This window comes from Choloepus didactylus, chromosome 2, assembly GCF_015220235.1.
Source record: "Choloepus didactylus isolate mChoDid1 chromosome 2, mChoDid1.pri, whole genome shotgun sequence".
In the NCBI taxonomy this organism is placed as follows: domain Eukaryota; kingdom Metazoa; phylum Chordata; class Mammalia; order Pilosa; family Megalonychidae; genus Choloepus; species Choloepus didactylus.
Window position 1 is genome coordinate 170,596,216 of NC_051308.1, and position 19,996 is coordinate 170,616,211.

General features: G+C 34.4%; 1 protein-coding gene across 1 annotated transcript in view; it reads left to right on the top strand.

Moving 5' to 3' along the window:
• LRRIQ3 (leucine rich repeats and IQ motif containing 3) overlaps nucleotides 1–19,996 on the top strand; it is a 235,148-nt gene that overhangs the window by 112,234 nt on the left and 102,918 nt on the right. The window lies entirely within an intron of this gene.

A 19,996-nucleotide genomic window follows, 5' to 3' on the forward strand; every position in this document is an offset into this window, starting at 1 on the left:
TGGGGCTTAATTTAATAACAGGAAGTGTAAAATCAGCAAAATATATAAAGTACAGCTCTTTTATAGATAATTCCATTCTTTTTTAGTTTATTATGAATGATTTTAAGGGGAAATGAATTGTTGCTCTTTGTACAAATCTTTAGTGATTGGCAGGATATATCACAGATTTTCATTGCTGAAATTACCAAAAGATTAAAAATAAAATGAAGTTAATTGCTGTTGCACAATTTTGAGTAAGTTTTTCATGGGAAAGGCATTTTTATAACTTCAAATTATTTTGAAAATTAAATGTTTTTAAAATTAAAACTGTACTATATGTATTTCATTTGGTCTCTGTCAATCATGCATTTATTTTTGATGAATTTTCTAAGCTTTCTGATACCATCACTTCATTTCACTTTTATTTCCAACATTGACTCTGTTGGATATTGGAAAGCTGTCCTGAAGTGATTAGCATTTTGACATAAAATCACTTATTATCTGCTATGATCGTCATTGTAGCAGTCTGTGTTATTATCAAATATCAAATAATTTGGGTTTAAATAATATCTTAATTTTTATTAATTATCAGTGATTTTAGAATACTTTCATGGTTGATCAAAGACAGTGAGTATATCATAGGAGAAAAACTTTCTTGTATAGAGAATTCTTAAAGAATTTTCTCCTTATTTATTCAGTGGGAAACATAGAAAGCCTTAAAAAGATTAAATGTGCTAAATCAAATTTGATTTTTAATTCTCATTAGCTATGGGCAAATTTATACAAGAGTGTCCCACCCCTTTTTCACTTACTAGAAAGTAATATAGAACCATTTGGATGTAGCCAAGTATCCTTAATTACTGTGGATTTTTTGGTGTTATCCCGTTTCCAGTGGATTAGAGTAGACATGGACTCAAGTTACAGTGTCTTACTTTGCCAGGGATTCTATGACAAATTACCACACACTGGTTGGCTTAAAGAACAGGATTTTATTGTCTCGTGGTTTTGGAGGCTAGATGTTCAAAACTAAGGCATCAGCAAAAGTCTGTATCATTCTGGTGCTGGCTTAGCAAACTTTGGGGTTCCTTAGTTTGTAGGTGCATCTCTGTCTCCATCCCATGGTGATTTTTTTCTCTCGTTCTTTTCTACTTCTGTGCCCAATTTTCTTTACTTATAAGGACTTCAGTCATATTAGGTTAAGGCTCACTCTTACTCTGTTTGTTCACATCTTAACTAATAAAACATACAAGAATCCTGTTTATGAATGGACTCACACCCACAGAACCAGGGATTAGGACTTGACCATGTCTTTTGTGGGAAACATGATTCAGTCCCCAACATATGGCTTGGCATTGCATGCCAGACATTCTATGTAAACTGCCTCATTTAATTCTATAAGCAATCCTATAAGTAACTTACCTGAGATTATAAGTTATATTTTATAGTTATAGGACTTAAATCCATATTTTATAGATCATAATCAAGTAAGATGGTTTTATTATTCTGCTACTGCTTGCTGGAACCTGCCTGGAAAATAATATTCCTTTATGACATTTTGATACCAAATTTATGAAATTATGTAAGTGTATCCTACCTGTATAATAGGCATGCTACAAAGTAGGATGTACAATTATTAAATTTTATTGATTCATTCTACATATATTTATTAGAGTGCCTACTATTGATTTGGCAGTCTGGGTCTCTAAGATACAAAAATAAGCAAAACATTCAAAGTCACTGTCTTCATGGAATTTACTTTCTAATGGAAAGTATATATGGTTCATAAAGGAACATGTTACTAGCTTTGTGTATTACTTTATATCTCCAAAGATAGCTTATTAAAATTACCTTATTCCTAAGAGATTATTTTTACTGAAGTATAATTTTTCATGTTTGAAGTTTTAAATGTACTTTTATATTTATTAGCTCAATCAATTCTCATAGTGGTTCTGTGAGATAGATAGTAAATTACTTCAGAGATATATTAGAGACAAATTAAGATTTGTAAAAATAAAAAAAGAAACTAGATAAAAGAAAAGAAAGCACTACTACTTAGATATTTAATACAGATAAAAGTTAAAAGAAAACTAAGTAATTTTACTGGAATTTCTTACAGAACTCGTCAAGTTTATGTAGAATGTCTAATGGGTAGCATCACTCTCAGATCGAAGTATTTTAAAAAGGGCTTGTGTTTTTGTTTTTTTTTTCTGATTGTGTGTTGATGAGTGGTGTAAGAAGTGTTACTTCTTTCATAAAATTACTAAAACAAGCACTTTTCTCACCCATCCCACAGAAGAGTTTGGAAGATTGGATTTATGTAGCAACTAGGATTCTTAGTTGCAAAACCACAGAAATTAACTCTGATTTAGGCGTTAATATAATTTATAGGATGTTTTTCCAGGAAGCTTACCAACTATTCAGGAAGCCATGATAACTGAGTTTGGGAAATGATCAGGAACCTAGAAAGGTAAGGTAGAGGCAAGACTTCACTAGTGTAAGCGTGCTCAGGGTACTTCAATTTGTCTGTTGCTACCGGTTACTCCCTACCTTTCATTCTTCTTCAGCTCCCATGCATGATCCTTTCATTGTCCTTGTGCTTTTCGATAGTTCCCTAAAAAGTAAAAATTCAGGGGAAAAAGCATCCATTTAACTGAAGCCAGGTCTTATGACTATGCCTTAGTTTTTAGGAAAATGTGGAAAGGAGTATCTGTTCCCTTAAGCCATCCATACATTAGAGATGGCAATGTATCACTACAGGTAGCTAAGATGAAATATGTTAAGAGCTGTGTAGCTCTACTAAATGTACACTAAATTCATTTTTATTTGCATAGACCATATTATCATTATTGGCAAGACTCATACAGGATCTTTAAATTACTTCCGTAGATAAAAATGTCTTACTTTAGTTAGCAATTGTTTGTATATGTATATATGTATCTGTATCTAAATATGTATATATGGGATTTGTTTTCCATTCTTACCACCACCACCACCCCCAAAGGCAGAATGGAGAGAAAACCATATATATATATGCACACACATGTGTATACATATATATATATATATATGTATTAGGATATATTATAGATCAGGGGTTGGCAAACTTATGGCCTGGGGAAAAAATCCAATCTGGCCCTTGAGCTAAGAATGTGTTTTTTTTTTTTTTCTTCTTATTTTTTCTCATTTTTAAAGGGTTTTACAAAGAAAAGAAAACAAAATAAAAGAAGAAGAATATACAACAGTTCACATGAGTACAACAAAGCTTAAATTATTTACTATGTGGCCCTTTGTAGAAAAAGTTTGCTGACCCCTGATATAGAAGATTACAATGAGGACAAGGATAAACTTCTAATTGAATTTATGTGGTGGATAAGTTTGTTTCTGCTTCCTTTTATAATTGTTACAAGTCTCTGAGTTGTTGACTTTGAAGCTTACTTGAAGCGGTATCCAGGAAAACAAAAACAAAAAAAAAATTTTCTAATTTTTCAGTTCATAAAAAAATGTTAATTTAGTTTTTCTGAACTATAAAATTTATAGAAAATATAGGGGTGCATCATGTTAAACAAGATTATGGAAATTTTTTCCAGGTTAGATTCTGATCTGAAAACTAACTTATAAATCTGCATTGTTGATTACTTTGGCAGTGTTTGATATATGGAGATCCTGAGATGGTGCCAAATATAATTGCAAGTAAGACTCCCTGATAAAAAAGGGAAACTGATTATAATCTAGAGGGTTCCTCAAACTTAAGGGCACCTTGTTAGGGGAAAAAGAGAACAACAAGATTTACTAACTGGAAGACCCCCAAATGGGGTAAAGAATGAATGGGTCATAGTTGATTCTGAGGCCAAAACTTTGAACACTAATATCCACTAATGCATCCCTTTTATGTGCATCATGAATGCTTCACTAATATTTAAAGGGATAGAAATTATCAGGGACTTCAACATAGTGATATCTCAATTTATTTGGTTCAGGAAATGATTAGTCTCATTTAAAATTATTCACAGAAAAGATTTAAATACTTTATAATGCACTTAACATGATTGATTCTTTAAGAGCATTATAGGCAACTTGTTAGTAATACATCTATTGTTCAGATGGTAGTTACCTCTGCTATTTGCAGAGTATGTTTTAAAATCTCATTTTGGAATCATGAGATGAAAGTATAATAGTCTGTTATTTTGTTATGTAGTGAATCATGTAATTCTGAATGTTGATTTTTTCATCAATGACTGATTATTTATGTATAATGAAGATCAAGTTAATTCCTACCTTAAAACTAGGTGTAGTGAAAATAGTAGTAGAATAAGTCTCTTAAAGTAAATCATATTTTAAATTATAAATTTAGGTCAACAGTCCAAAAAATAGAATTTGGTAAGGTGAATTTTCCAGGTATGGACAAAGAGTTAAAATGATGTCTAGCTTTATACATGGTGGACATCATCAATTATACTCTGTAAAGCAAGGTACAGATTCGAGTCAATGTTGCCTAAAATTTATAGCTTTAAAATTGACTTTAGTTTAATGCTATCTTAGAACACAGATGTGCTTTCTTCTACTATTTGCTAACAAAAAAATCTTTATTAAAATATTACTAAAAAATAAAGCATGTTTTACGGTTGGGTAATAATTTTAATAATTTAATATTATCAGTAACATAGGTTGTGCTTGGTCTTATGTTCATCTTATTGAGTTGAATAATGGCCCTACTTAAGTTGTCAGAATTAAGCTGAATTATTTCTCCCTTTTATATCAATTTTACAGAGGATAATTTTTATTGTAGTAATACTTTATAAGATGTATTAGAGTGTTTATTCCATTGAAACTCAGAATAAGAAAAATAGACTTTATTTAGTCCATTTAGGAAGTAGATTTTCAGTTCCAGGAGTGGTGCTAGAACAGAAAATTTTTCTTCTATTTTCTTTCAAAATGAGTGAGCTTCTACCTAGAAACACATAGTAGCAAGCTTCATTGCCATCTTCTTGTACACATTAGAGTCAGTGGACTGATGACAGAAAGTTGGGTGAACTCATTCCAACAGTCTGTGAGTTTTCCTGCACTTGGAACAAGAACAGCACATCCATCAGTAGGCTTCAACAGGTACAATGAGAGCAGCATGGTTGGGTGCATGCCCTGATGATTCAAGCTGCTACAGCAGTATGCCTTTTGACTGCTTCCTCTTATATGGAGCAGATGAGTACTCCTGACTCTTTAAGCAAGCATTTCTGCTCATTTGAAAAACCAAAAATTAATCACATACAAAGCATGGCACTTCAATTTAAGTGACTTTATCAGCCAACTTTATAGCTTTATAGTTTGCCAACTTTATAGTCTTTGGTTGCCTACTTTAGGGGACAGTCTGTTTCACAAAATGGGAACGTATCATTAAGAGTATGACATTTCCTTGGAGTGCACCGGGTATGGGCATGATTCACTCTGCTTGTGAAAGATCAGGGGACACCTTTTGTAGGAGATTATGCCTAAACTGAAGCTCTAAGTAATTTCTGAGGAATATGTGGATTTCATTACCTCAGTTGATAGGATAACTAAACAACTTGAGATGCAGTATTTTTAGTAAAATAGAATGAGAATTCTTTTTTTTTAATTTAATAAATTTTATTTTGAAATAAATTCAATCTTACAGAACAGTTGCAAAAGCAGTGCAAACCCCATGCACAGAACTCCATCATACCCCAATCCCCCTCCCCCGATACCCCATCAACCAACTTTAACATCCTGTCACACCAGTTTCTTTCTTTCCCTTCCTCTCTCCCTCCCTCCCTCTCTCACTCTCTATCATCCATCATATATTGCTCTGTCCTCTGAACATATGAAAGCAAGTTGCACATATCTTTGAACAAACAATATAATTCACATATACCTTTCCCATGGACAAGAACATTCTTTTATGGAATCTCACTAAGTGCAGCTAAGAAGTTCAAGAAATTCAACATTGATATAAAGCTTACATTCTGTATTTTTTTTTTTTTCCTTGTGTCCCATCTGTGTCCCTTTGAGCCTCCTCTCCTCAATCCTCAGATCCCATGCAGGATCATCCTTGGCATTTAACTGTCATCTATTTAGACTGTCTTTTTTTTTTTTTTTTTTTTTCAATTGTGGAAACATATATACAGCCTAAATCTTCCCATTCCACCCTGTCCCTAGCATTCCATTAGTGGGATTAATCACATTTAGAATGTTGCAATGCTATCACCTTCCCACCATCCATTTCTAGAAGTTTCCCTTCACCCCAAACAGAAACCCTACTCTCATTTCTTATCTCCCCATTGCCCCTTTCCCCACTTCTTGGAACCCCTACTCTACTTTTCATCTCTATGGTTATATTCAGAATGAAAATTCTTTAAGGGGAAGAAGTAATAATTCTCAGCTTACTCTTTCTGGGATTATGTGCTGAAATTTCTGGTGATTTTATATCCTGCTCATCTGTAATTGTGGAAAACAGTAGTTTACTAGGCAAAGTTCTCATAGAGCAACAAAACATGACCAACATTTTACTGGAATAATATAGTATTATTTGAGATTTATTTCTTAGTTTTTTTTTTTTTTATGTAGCTCATAACTTAGGGTGAAAGTGGCATAGACGTTTTGTAAAAATTGGAAATTGTTTTTTCAAACTAAACATATATAACTAATATATTTTTATAAATAAAAATATTAGGTTGAAATAACAGTACCTTAAAATTACCAAGTGCTCAATACATACTTCTTGAATGAATTAACATCTACTTTGGCACAAAGCATTATACTTAGATATTTAAAAATGTATGGAAAGATTCAGTGAATATCCCTGGCCATTCATATTTCAAGATACTTTTTCTATGGCATTGGGGGAAAACGAAATCTTTTCTTAGGAAGCCATAGGTATACTCTGAATAGAATATTGGCTTAAACTGGGCTTTATAGATGTTTTCAGTGTTGGCATCTATGCATGTTTATCTATAGATTCATTTGTTTGTATGTTCGTGTGTATTTTGAATTGGCAACCTGTTATGTACTATTAAGAAACTGAAGTATCTTACAATAATGTCTATACATACATATACATGTACATATATATATGACCAGAACAATATATTTTAAAACTTTACTATTGAAGATATAAATTAGAAGAGGCAGAAAAATTTGAGCTACATATTTGGTTCTGAACATGTTATCAGTCAAAGGGAGCATTGTTCCATGATGTTCATATAGTAATTTCTTGCTGTGACTTAGGTGCTTTAGGTAGCTTAGGTGCCTGATGTAGGTAAGTTGTGGCTCCTAATCTTAAGGCAGTTATAATGTAGTTGGGAAGACAAACACAATGTTTTATTTATTATGGCAAATGCCATAGTAGATACAAACACTCAGCTGAGTCTGGGGACACAGAATTAATTCTGGTTGGGTTAATGTGTCAAGGAAGACTTCACAGAGGAAGCATTATATGAACTAAATATTTAAAAATTATTAAAATTCCAGCAAACACAGGATGTATATGTGTTTACATGAGATGGTTACTGGTCCCAGGAGAGGTGGAGTCAGGGGTAAAGGGTTTAATTCTAGCCATTGTATAGCATGTTAAAGTTATTGAGGATGGGAACTACATTTAAAGTTTAATGCAATCTTGTGGGGAAAGATTTATTAATCTTTTTGATTAGGGTGTGACCTCTTGATTGAAAGTTTCCATGGAGATTTGACCCTGTCCATTCAGGATAGGTCTTGTTTAGTTTACTGGAGTCCTTTAAATTAAAGGGAGCTCACTCAGAGAGCAGAGAGATGAAAAACCAGGCCACCCAGATGCTTGGGAGCTGACAGAGATGCTTAGAGATGCATGGAGATGTGGACAGAAGGATGTTTGGAGATGCTAAGCTAGGAGATGAAGCCCAGAATTTGCCCCAGAGAAGCTAAGAGATGAACCCCAGATGCTTAGAGAGAAAAGGGGGTGGGGGGCGAGAAAGATGCAAGGACACACAGGAGTTGAGAGAGAGGAGCTGTAACAGAACCCAGCCATGTGCCTTTCCAGCTGATAGAGGTGTTCTGGATGCCATCAGTCATTCTTCAGCGCAGGTATCTTCTTGTTGGTGTCTTCGTTTGGACACTTCTATGGCCTTAGAACTGTGACTTTCTAACCTAATAAATCCCCTTTATAAAAGCCAGTACATTTCTGGTATTTTGCATAATGGCAGCTTTAGCAAACTGGAACATAAGACATATTTTTTACTTTCTATAAATATATTTGATCTTAAAAATTGTTAGAATTTATATTTTGTTTTTTAAAATTGAATATCCTGATTTATATTTTTAATTATTTGTATTAATATTCTGTTTTACATTATATATTTTAAATTGTCAAGATTGTTACCTTCTTCTTGCCTTTTTTATTTTCATTTATTTTGGCTCCTTTACTCTTTTAGATATTTTGGATTCATACCTGCCATTTTCCTGTTTGTTTTCTATGTCTGATATATTTTTTCCCACTCATCCTCCTTTACTACTTTTGTTGCATTTAGTGAATATTTTCTACTGTAACTTTTAAATGACAAACTATTTTTTTACTAGTTTTTAATTATTTTCTTGGTGGTATTTCTAGGGCTTACCATGTACATTTTAATGTATCAGAATCTACTTCATATTTATGCTAACTTAAATCCAGACAGGTAGAAATGTTACTCTTATATATAGCTATATTATTCTTCTTTTTTGCATTATTACTTTTATATGTGTATTACAGTTATGTGTTACAAAACCAGCAGTACATTATTATAATTTTCACTTCATAAAATTTTGTATATTTTTAAAAAGCTAAGAGAATAAAGGAGAGCAATTATATATTCACAGTTTGTTAAACTTCCTATTTACCATTTATAATTCTTTTCATTTATTCCTGTATACATGAGTTACCATCTGTTGTCATGTTATTACTCCAAAACAGCTTTGCTCCCTTCTGTCTCCTTTGTGCTGTTATTATTGGATACATTACATTTCTTTATGTGACAGACCCAACAATACAATTACGTATATATTGTATTTTGAAATTACTTTTAAAATTAGTTAAGAAAAGAGAAGACATGAATTTATACTGTTTTACAACTACATAATTACCTTTCTAGTGCCCCCCCCCCCTTTTTTTTATGTGGATTCAAATTACTGTTGGTGGACATTTGCTTTCAGTCTTAAAATCTTCCTTTAGTATTTCTTGTTAAACATGTCTACTGGCGATGGATTCTCTGTGTTTGTTTATTTGGGAAAGTTTTATTTTACTTTTAGTTTTGAAAGATAGCCTTACTGAAACTTTTTTCTTTCAGCACTTTGAAAATACCATTCCACTGTCTCCTGGCCTCCATTGTTTCAGATGAAAAGTCAGTTACTGGTCATTATTTTCTCTTGCTATTTTCAAGATTTTCTCTTTGTCTTTAGCTATAAACATTTTCACTATGATGTGTCTGGTTGTGGATCACTTTGTGTTTATCCTCTTTGTGCTTTGTTGAGCATCTTGATTGTAGATTAATGGATTTCAACAAATTAGGGGATTTTTTCCCCCTTTATCTTTCTCCACTTGTTTGATACTTTTATTACTCATATGTTGGTGCACTTAGTGTCAGCCCATATTTCTGGGGAATGCTCATTTCTCATTCTTTTTTTCTCTCTGTTTTATCATATTGCATAATATTTGTTAATTTATCTTCAAGTTTGCTGATTTTTCTTCATGTAACTCAAATCTACTGTTGAACCCCTCTAGTGAAATTTTCATTTGTTACTATATTTTTCATTTTCAGCTGAAGAATTTCCATTGGGTTCTTTTTTATAAATTCTATGTCTTTATTGATATATTCTATTTAAAAAGACATTGTCATCATAATCCTTTACATAGTTAAGCTTGATTATTTTAAAAATATTTATAATTACTGCTTTGAAACCTTTTTATGCTAAGTCTGTCATCTGGGGCCTTTCCAAGGACAGTTTCTACTGCCTATTCTTTTTATGTATATGGATTATGCTTCCATGTTTCTTTGACTATATCATACTTTTTGTTGAAAAATGGACATTATAGATAATATATTTTAACAACCCTGGGTAGTAGTATATCCCCACCACCAAATTGTTTTTTTTTTTTAAATTGTTTATTCATTTAGTGCCTTGACTAGACTACTTTAGTGGAGTCTATATCTCCTACAATGTGTAGCCTCTTGTTCCAGTTTGCTAAAGCTGCCATTATGCAAAATACCAGAAATGAATTGGCTTTTTTAAAGGTTATATATTAGGTTACAAATTTACAGTTCTAAGGCCATAAAAATATCCAAACTAAGGCAACAACAAGAGGGCATCTTCACTGAAGAAAGGCCAATGGCATCTGGAACACCTCTGTCAGCAGGGAAGTTATGTGACTGGCATCTGCTGGTCCTTTGCTCCTGGGTTTTTGGTTTCAAAATGGCTTTCTCCAAAATGTCTCTGGGCTTCTGTCTCTCTTTGCTCCTCTCTGTCAGCTCCTGTGCATCCTTTCTTGTCCTCTCAGGCCATTTCTCTCTAAGTCTCTGGGGGTCCTCACTTACCTTCTCCAGGGCAGTCTCTGGATTTCATCTCTTAGCTTCTCTCCCCATTCTGGTTTCAACAGCTGTCTCCAAAATGTCTCTGGGCATTTTCTCTCTAATCCTCTCTCTGAGCTCTCTTCAAAATGTCTGTGCCTTTTATCATCTTGTAGAGGATGCCAGTAAGCTAATTAAGACCTACCTTGAATGGGTGGAGTCACATCTCCATGGGAATAACTAGTCAAAAGCTCCTACTCTCAGTTGAGTGGGCCACATCTCCATGGAAACAACCTAATCAAAAGGTCTCATGCACAATAGGTCTGCCCCCACAAGATTGCATTAAAGAACATGTTTTTTAATGAGGTACATAATAGATTCAAACCAGCACACCTCTGATATTGCTTCTTAGAGTATGCAGATTTGGGCATATGCACAGTTACCAGGGGATAACAGTTATTTTTGCAGTGCTCATTTTTTATTTTATATTTTGTTGATAGCACTTTTTTATAATTGTACTGTTTTAACAGTAGTTACCTTTGTTAAAACTCATGAAAGATTATTAAAATAGTTCTATCTATCATCCATTATTTACATTAGGAGTATTTTTTTCCAATATACCACCCTATTATTACTACCTTGTATCAGTATCATATATTTGCTATAATTCATGAGAGAACATTCTTATGCTTGTACTAATCCATCATCTACAATAGGATTCACTGTGTTGTACAGTCCCATTTCTATCTCTTAAGTTTTATTCTTATAATATATTCATAATAAAGTTTCCTCTTTTAACTATCTTCACCTATGTAGTTCAGTGCTGTTGATTACACTCTCAATAATGTGCTACCATCACCACCATCCATTTACAAGCCTTTATCATCAGAGGTTCTAAATAGAGACATTTTACAAGTTCAGCACCAACTCCCATTCTCTAACCGAAATGCATCTCGTGGTAACCTATATTCTAGCTCTGTGATTTTGCTTATTATAAATAGTTCATTATAGTGAGATCATACAGTATTTGTGCTTTTGTTTCTGGCTTATTTCACTCAACATAATGTTCTCAAGGTTCATCCATGTTGTTGCATGCATCAGAACTTCATTCCTTATTATGGCTGAATAATATTCCATTGTATGTATATACTACATTTTGATTATCCATTCATCAGTCAATGGACAGTTGGGTTGCTTCCATTTTTGGCAACTGTGAATAATACTGCTATGGATATCAGTGTAAAAATATCTATGAGTCCCTGCTTTCAATTCTCCTTGATATATATCTAGTAGCAGGATTGTAAGAGCATATGGTAATTCTATACTTAGCTTCCTGAGGAACTCCCAAACTGTCTCCACAGAGGCTGCATAATTTTACATTCCCACCAGCAAGGAATGAGTGCTCCTATTTCTCCACATCCTTTGTAAAACTTGTAGTTTTCTGTCGTTTAAGAGTGGCGATTCTATTAGGTGTGAAATGATGTCTCATTGTGGTTTTGATTTGTATTTCTCTAACAACTAGTGATGATGAGCAACTTTTCATATGCTTTTTAGCCATTTGTATTTCCTCTTTGTAGAAACATTTATTCATGTCTTTTGGCCGTTTTAAAATTGGTTTGTTTCTTTTTATTGTTGAGTTGTAGGATTTATTTATATATTCTGGATATTCACTCCTTATTGGATATGTGGTTTCCAAATATTTTATCCCATTGAGTAGGTTGGCTTTTCACTTTCTCGACAAAGTCCTTTGATGCACAAAAGTTTTTCTTTTGAGGAGGTGCTGTTTATCTGTTTTTTTCTTTTGTTGCTTGTGTTTTGGGAGTAAAGTCTAAAAAAGGTTGCCTACCACAAGATTTTAAAGATGTTTCCTTACATTTTCTTCTAGGAACTTCATACTCCTAGCTTTTAAATTTATATATTTGATCAATTTTGTGTGTTTTTTTTTTTGTATATTATGTGAGATAGGGGGTTTCTTTCATTCTTTTGCCTATGGATATCCAGGTCTCCCAGCACCATTTGTTGACAGACTCTTCTTTCCTAATTGAGTGGAATTGGCAGCATTGTCAAAAATAAATTGGCCATAGATATGAGGTTCTATTTCTGAACTCTCTGTCGATTCCATTGGTCAATATATCCTTATGCCAGTACCATGCTGCTTTGATAACTGTAGCTTTGCAATATACTTTAAAGTTAGGAAATGTGAGGCCTTCAGCTTTCTTCTTTCTAAGGTGTTTTTGGCTATTTGGGGCCCCTTACCCTTACAGATATATTTGATAATTGTTTTTTTTCCATTTTTGCAAAGTAGGCTATTAGAATTTTTATTGGCACTGTATTGAATCTGAAAATTAATTTGGGTAGAATTGACATCTTAATTATGTTTAATCTTTCAATTCATGAACACAGAATGCCCCTTCCTTTATTTAGGCATTCTTTGATTTCTTTTAACAATGTTTTTTAGTTTCCTATGTACAAGTACTTTACATCTTGGTTAAATTTATTCCTAGATATTTCATTCTTTTAGTTGCTAATGTAAATTGAATTCTTTTCTTGATTTCTTCCTCAGATTGCTGATTACTAGTGTATAGAAAAGCTAATGATTTTTGTATGTTGTTCTTGTATCCCACTACTTTGTTGTTTATTATCTTTAGTAGCTTTGTTCTAGATTTTTCATGACTTTCTATATATAGGATGATGTCATCTGCAAATACTGAAAATTTTACTTCTTCCTTTCTAATTTGGATGCCTTTTATTTCTTTTTCTTACATGGCTGCTCTGGCTAGGACTTCTAGCACAATGTTGAATTGTGTCAGATCCTTGCATTGTTCTAGATCTTAGAGGGAAAGCTTTTAGTCTCTCACCATTTAGTACGATGTTAGGTGTGGGCTTTTCATATATTCCCTTTATCATGTTGAGGAAGCTTCTTTCTATTTCTATTTTTCAAAGTGTTTTTATCAAGAGAGGATGGTGAATTTTGTCAAATGCCTTTTCTGTATCAATTGAGATGATCAAGTGATTTTTCCATCATTTTGTTAATGTGGTTATCCATTACTTGATTTTCTTGTGTTGAACCACCCTTGCATATTTGGAATAAAACCCACATGATAATGGTGTATAATTCTTTTGATGCATTGATGGATTCAATTTGCAACTATTTTATTGAGGATTTTTGCATCCATGTTCATAAGAGAAATTGGTATGTAGATTTTTTTCTTATAGTATCTTTATCTGGGTATGATATTAGGGTGATGTTGGCCTCATAGAGTGAGTTGGGTAGTGCTCCCTTTTCTTTTACTTTTTGGGAGAGTTTGAGCAGGATTAGTATTAATTCTTTTGAATGATTGGTAGAATTCATGGGTGACGCCATCTGCTCCCGGGCTTTTCTTTGTTTGTATTTATTCTAGATTCAGTGTAGGTTGTACATGAGTTTCTGGGAATTTGTCCATTTCATCTAAGTTGTCTAATTTGTTAGTATACTGTCACTAATAGTATCCTCTTATGATCCTTTATATTTTTGAGTGGTCAGTAGTTATGCCCTCCTCTCACTTCTAATTTTTTTTGTTTGCATAATCTGTTTTTTTTTTTTTTCCCTCTGTCTAGGTTTTGTCAAGTTTACTGGTCTCAAAAAAACAACTTTTGTTTTTGTTAATTCTCTCTATTGTTTTTTCACTCTTAATTTCATTTATTTCTGCTCTAATATTTTTCATTTATTTCATTCTGCTTGTTTTGAGAATATTTTGCTGTTCTTTTTCTAGTTCCTCCAAGTGTTCATTTAGGTTTTTGATTTTAACTCTTTCTTCCTTCTTAATGTAGGTATTTAGGGCTATGAATATCCCTCTCAGCACTGCCTTCACTGCATCCCATAAGTTTTGATATATTGTGTTCTTATTTTCATTTGTCTGAAGATATTTCTGATTTCTCTTACAATTTCTTCTTTGACCCACTGAATATTTAAGAACACGTTGTTTATCTTCCATACACTGGGAATTTTCCAGTTCTTCTACCTTTCCATTATGGTCAGAGAAAGTGCTTGTGTAAATTCAGTCTTGTAAATTTATTGAGACTTGTTTTGAAGCCCAACATCTGATCTAACCTGGAGAATGATACATGCACACTTGAGAATAATGTATTTCCTGCTGTTTGGGGTGCAATATTCTGTATGCCTGTTAGTTCTAGTTCATTTATCATATTATTTAGGTTTTCTTTTACCTTATTGATCCTCTGTCTAGATGTTCTGTCTATCAGTGAGAGTGACGTATTGAAGTCTCCAACTATTATTGTGGAGACACCTATTTCTTCCTTCAGTTTCACCAGTGTTTGCCTCATCTATTTTGGTGCAGCATGGTTAGGTGCATAAATGTTTATGATTGTTATTTATTCTTGGTGGATTTTCCTTTTTAGTAATATATAATGTCCTTCTTTGTCTCTTATAAGGGTTTTGCATTTAAAATCTATTTTTTCCAATATTAGAATAGCTACCCCACCTTTTTTTTTGGTTACTGTTTGTGTGGAATATTTTTTCTATCCTTTCACTGCAAACTAATGTGTCTTTTGATCTAAGGTGAGTTTCTTTTAAACAGCATTTAGTTGTTTCATGCTTTCTTTTTTTTTTTTTTTATCAATTCTGCTAAGCTGTAGCTTTTGATTGGGACATTTAATCCATTAACATTCAAGCAGTGTAAAGGCATTAGTTAATTCAGTGACTTTGTCCTTTGTTTTTTTATGTCCTCTATTTCTATTTTTGTTTCTCCTTTACCCTTTCTTTACCCTTACTGATAATCTTCATTTCTTCACACTAATTCCAGCCACTCTCTCCTGTCTTTTCCTTTCAGCCTGCAGAACTCCTTTAATATTTCTTATGGGGCATATCTTTTGTTGACTAACTCTCTCAGTTTCTGTTAATCTGTGAATATTTTAAATGCTCCCTCATTTTTGAAGGACAATTTTGCCCAGATAATTTTTGGCTGGCAGTTTTTTTCTTTCAATACATTAAATATGTCATACCGCTGCCTTCTCACCTCCATAGTTTCTGAATGGAAATTGGCACTTGGTCTTACTGCAGATCCCTTTTAAGTGACCTATCACTTTTCTCTTTCTACTTTCAGAATTCTCTATCTTTGGCATTTTAGATTCTGACTAGTATGTGTCTCAGGGTAAGTCTATTAGGATTTGTTCTGATTGGAGTATGTTGTACTTCTTGTACGTGTAAATTTATGTCTTTCATAAAAGTTGGGAAAGTTTGGTCCATTATTCCCTCAAATATTCTTTCTGCCCCTTTTCCTTCCTCTTCTTCTGGGACCTTAATGATGCATATTTGCATGCTTCTTGCTGTCATTTAAATCTTGGAGACCCTGCTCAATTTTTTTTTCTATTCTTTCCTCTATCTGTTCTGTTTGTAAGATTTCAATTGTCCTGTCTTCTAGTTCCCTGATTGTCCTACCTGTTCAAGTCTGTTGGTATGCGCTTGTAGTGTATTTTAATTTCTTTTCTAATTGTTCCTTCATCCCCATAATTTCTATTATGTTTCTTTTCATACTTTCAAATATTTCTTTATGCTCACACATTGTCTTAATATCATTTGTCTCTTTATCCATATTTTCATTCATCTCCTTGAATTGATTTAGGAGATTTGTTTCAACATCTTTGATTAGTTGTTCCAAATTATGTGTCTCCTCAGAAGTTTTAATTTGTTCCCTGACTGTACCAAAGTCTTAGTGCTTCTTAGTACGGCTTGTAATTTTTTGCTGATGTCCAGGTCTTCTGACTATCTTGAAGAGTTTACTCTGAAGGTCAGTTTCTCTTTCTTGCCTATGGTTTTATTGTTCATTGGCTTTGTGCTAAGATTATTCTTTGAGCTTGGTTCAACTTCCTCTAGACCTTTAGAATTGCCCATGTTTAATTGATCAGATTTTTCAGCTCTTCCTCATCTGATTCTTTCCCTGTACCTGTATATGCAGTATAATTTTTAAAACCAGTTTTTATGCTATTGTTTCACCTCCAGGAGAAAGCTTCCTTTCCTCTTTTCCTTATCCAGGAATCTTGTTCTTTTCTGTTTGTTTTTGTTTTGTCTCTCTATATTTTTATTATCTTTTTGTTGTCTCTATCTGCTTTTGCCTGGAGTGCAAATTCTGGGAGGAGGAGGAGGTTCACCTTGCAGAGGATTTTATGTTAGTATTTCCCAGCCAAAACATAGCTAGGGACCCACAAAGAAGGTGCAGACTGTCTCCAAAATGCCCTGGGGAGGGAATCAGGGAGGACACCAAAAGGCTCTTTAACATCTCCCCAAGACTGTCTTTTCCTGGCCTGCTCAGCAAATGCTGCCCTTCAGCCAACTGTTCCCATTGCCCTGAGTAAGCACTGTCTTTAAATCTCCACTGCCTCTGCCCTTGTCCAGGGTAGGGTTGAAATAATGGATGCCACCACCTTTGTCCGTGGTGGGTTGAAATAGCCCAGAGTCAGGCCCCCTTAATCTGAGTTCACTAATCAAAAATTATGCTTAGTGCTTTGCTATGCCCACCACTGTTATTGGAGATCAGGATTTTTATGTTCCTTTCTGTTGGCAGTGAGCTAACCAGGGACTGGACCTTCAGGTGTCCCACCACAAGAGTGGGGGACGGGTGCTGGCAGCCAACGCTTGGAGAGAGCAACTCACTCTCCTGTGTCATAGTTTATCAGCCTCTTCCTCTTGCTCTTCTCTGGATGATTTACAGTGTTCTGGCCTCTGAAGCCCCAGAATGGTTATTTCAGACAGTTCCTGTCTGTTTAATAGTTGTTTTGTTAGAAGGACTGAGTCCTGGAGTTCACTACTCCACCATCTTCCCCGAAAGTCACCCACCAGGCTCTCCTTAACTGTCTCTTTCTCTAATCTCTTTGTGAGGTTTTCTGCCTGCTTTGGTATCCCACCAGATATTAGCCTCCATCAGTTGCCAGCTGCTTACTCTATTGTTTTCAAATGCTCTGGGACATAAATTGCTCCACATTCTGAACCATTTAAATTTGGGCCCCTTTACAGATTAATCTTAGAGACCAGGCTTTGATCCTTTTTATGATCCCAGAAGGGCTCTCTTCTTAGCTGTTCATTTCTCTGGTTCTCTCTGGTAATCTTGTCACTGGTCTATAGTTTAGCTTTTTGTTCTTATGGGGTGTCCAGCCTCCTCTTAATTGCTTGCCACCACAATCTTCCTTGTTTTCAAGATTGCCCATTTCAGATAAAGTCAGTTCACCTGGGAAGGACTTCAGCATTCTCAGTTCTTTCTGACCTGCTTCTATGTTCTGGACAAAATATCTGTAGAGCTGGAAGAGGGGAACAGTGGCCCACTTTTCTCAGAGTGACATCCTTTCTGCATAAGCAGAGAGCTGAACTGGGGTGGAAGTCTCTGCTGTTCTCAGTTTTTTTTTTTTTTTTCTTGTTATGGAATCTCTGCCTTACAAGTGAACTGGCCCAAGTGAGATCAGTGTTCCAGTATTCTTGACCTCTTACATGTGGGTAAGAACTTCTGACTGTTAGTGGAGGCTCAGTGAAGGAAGAGGGCCCCATACTTATCTGCCTCTGCAACATGGAGCTGGGCTGGGGGCTGAGAAATTCAGTGCCCTGCCCCTCTTGGGGAGAGTTTGTAACCCTCAACTGGAACCTGGAGGGAGAGGGACCCTATGTTCTTGATTTTACCTACTCAGAGTGGAGCTTCCATCATGCTGAACTGGAGTGGGGGGAGGTAGGGAGAGAAGGAAAAGTTGTGGCTTAAAAGTCATTTACTCTCCCTATTTTTACTGAGATTTGATAGATTGTTTTAGTTTCTTGGATGCTAATGAGAGTACTATGCAATGAGTTAGCTTAAATAATTGGAATTTATGGGCTCATGGTTTTGAAACTAGGAGAAGTCTAGAATAAAGTTGTCATTAAAGTGATGCTTTTTCCCAGAAGATTGCTGGTCTAGCTGCCAGTGATCCTTGGACCTTGGCTTTTCTGTCACATGACAGTGCACATAGCAGACTCTCCTGGCTTCTTGGTTCCATTGACTTCCAACTTCTGGCTGTTTCCCATGAGGCTTTCTCTCTGTGTGTCTGAATTTCATTTTGCCTAGAAAGGATACTTGCAATAGGATTAAGGCCCAGGACACACCTTAACTGAATTAACCTCATCAAAATGTTCACACTGACAGGAAAGGATTAAGTTTAAGACATGTTTTTCTCTGGGGTACATAGCTCCAAGCTATTATGTACATTTTCTAGAATAAATGTTTCTTCATTTACTCTATGCCCTTAGGACAATTTCCAAAAATTTTTAAATGGCTATTTTAAAATAATTTCCACCATTTATGGTTATTTCACAAGGGAGAGTGTCCACAGTTCTCCTCATTTCTCCAGTTTGAAAATGTCCCCCCAAAGGAATCCTTTTTAAAAGGCATTTCCAAAAATTCTGCAATGACTGTCCATCTCATGACCTTCCTATTTCTCAAAGGTGGACTTTTGCAGTTGCTGTTTGCTTTGGCTGGAATGCTCTTTTCTGAGACACTAACTATATCTTGTCTATTCTTTAGATGTACTACCCTAAACCATTCTATGTAAAAAGCAATTCACTTATACTTTTTTATTTTTCCATAATAACATAATTCTGCCTGACAGATTATATATTTAGTCTTTCATTTCTGTATTATCTGTCTCTACTTATAGAATGTATGCTCCATGGTATTAAGGACTGTGGTCTCTTCACAGAGGACATATTAGACATTTGCAGACTGCAAATCCATTATTTCATTACTTTTGGCAATTGGCTGACCGCCAGTGATTGTATTATTCAGATTCTCTTGCAGTTTGCATTCATCTGATTGTTTTGTTACATTTGATGTGAACAAAGTAATGGGTACAACTTCTATGTCATGTGCTTAAAAGGAAATTGTGCCCCTTTGATTCCCTGTCTTTCCCTTTATCATGGGTTGTGTGCATTCGTCATACAAGTTATTCACAGTGCCTTTGGGTATGGTGAAGCAAGATTGAATGACTACACAGTAGAGCTTCCCACCAGCCTAGACTGGTCAGCATGAGAAATAAACCTCTCTTAATAAACCATTATAAATAGTATTCTCATAGTATACTTTACACGAACTGATTCGTTGGTTATCAATAAAAATATGTTGAATGAGGGAAAAGAATAGATGGGACACACCAAATCTCTGATAAATGGGAAGACTGTATTCATTGGGGTAATATCAATTTCTTTTATTATTAAATAATAATGGCAGAGGTAAGCTTCCTACCTGGTTCATCATTTTAATTGAAATGTTTTTACTATTTCATCACATAGAATAATTAGTTGTTATTGACTTTTAGTCAAATGTCTCCATGATGTTGATCAAAGTGGTTTCCTTTGTCCTCTCTTACAAAGATTTTTAAATCAAGGTTGGTTGCTGAATTTTTTCTAATGCCCTTTCTTCATCTACTCATATAATTATACTTTTTCTCCATTAATTTGTTGATGTAATGAATTTTGCAGTACTTTA